Here is a 774-nt window from a genome sequence, read left to right on the forward strand (position 1 = left end):
TTGTGTATACTTACAATCCTATCTAATAGCTGAAGGGGGTAAAGCTTCATCTGTGACAACTAGCCTGGCAGTTCCTACGCCTTCACCAGTGTTNTGCGGCATCTTCATCCTTGTCAGCCGTGCCAAGTTCTTTGCTGAAACGTTCCAGCAATTTTTCAAGGTCTAGCATCCATAACACCTGATGGTACGGTTCAGCACCCTCTTCATTTTAGGTTGTTCTTCAGACCCAGCAGAGATTTCTCAGTCAGCTGCAGAGCTACATGCATATACTCTATATTTTGGTGTTGATAATGCATTCAAGTAGAGAGTGTCCTGCAGGTCTTCACGTGCACTGGTCTAACACGTGTTACTTCATTGCACTCTTGCCCCCACGTCTTAAAATTGGCCAAATACTTTCTCCACCGGACGCGGTCGACAGGATTCGAACCTATGCGGGAGACCCCATCTGATTTCTAGTCAGACCCCTTAACCACTCGGGCACGACCGCGGAAATGAGCCCTGGCATTGTCGTACCTCGTACATAACATGGGGATCGCGACCCACACGGCCCCCACTCTCCAAGTCATGAACTAGTTTGCGCCCAACTACGCAACTAGGCAACGACACATCGACGCAACGACACATCGACGCAACGACACAAGTACCCAACTACGCAGTTATGCAACGACACAAGTGCGCAACTATGCAACTTCCCAACTTCCAACTACACAACTACCCAACTACCCATCAACATAACTAACCAACTATGCAAGTAGCCAACTACTACCCAACTAG

The sequence above is a fragment of the Volvox carteri genome (assembly GCF_000143455.1).
Source record: "Volvox carteri f. nagariensis unplaced genomic scaffold VOLCAscaffold_128, whole genome shotgun sequence".
Classification (NCBI taxonomy): domain Eukaryota; kingdom Viridiplantae; phylum Chlorophyta; class Chlorophyceae; order Chlamydomonadales; family Volvocaceae; genus Volvox; species Volvox carteri.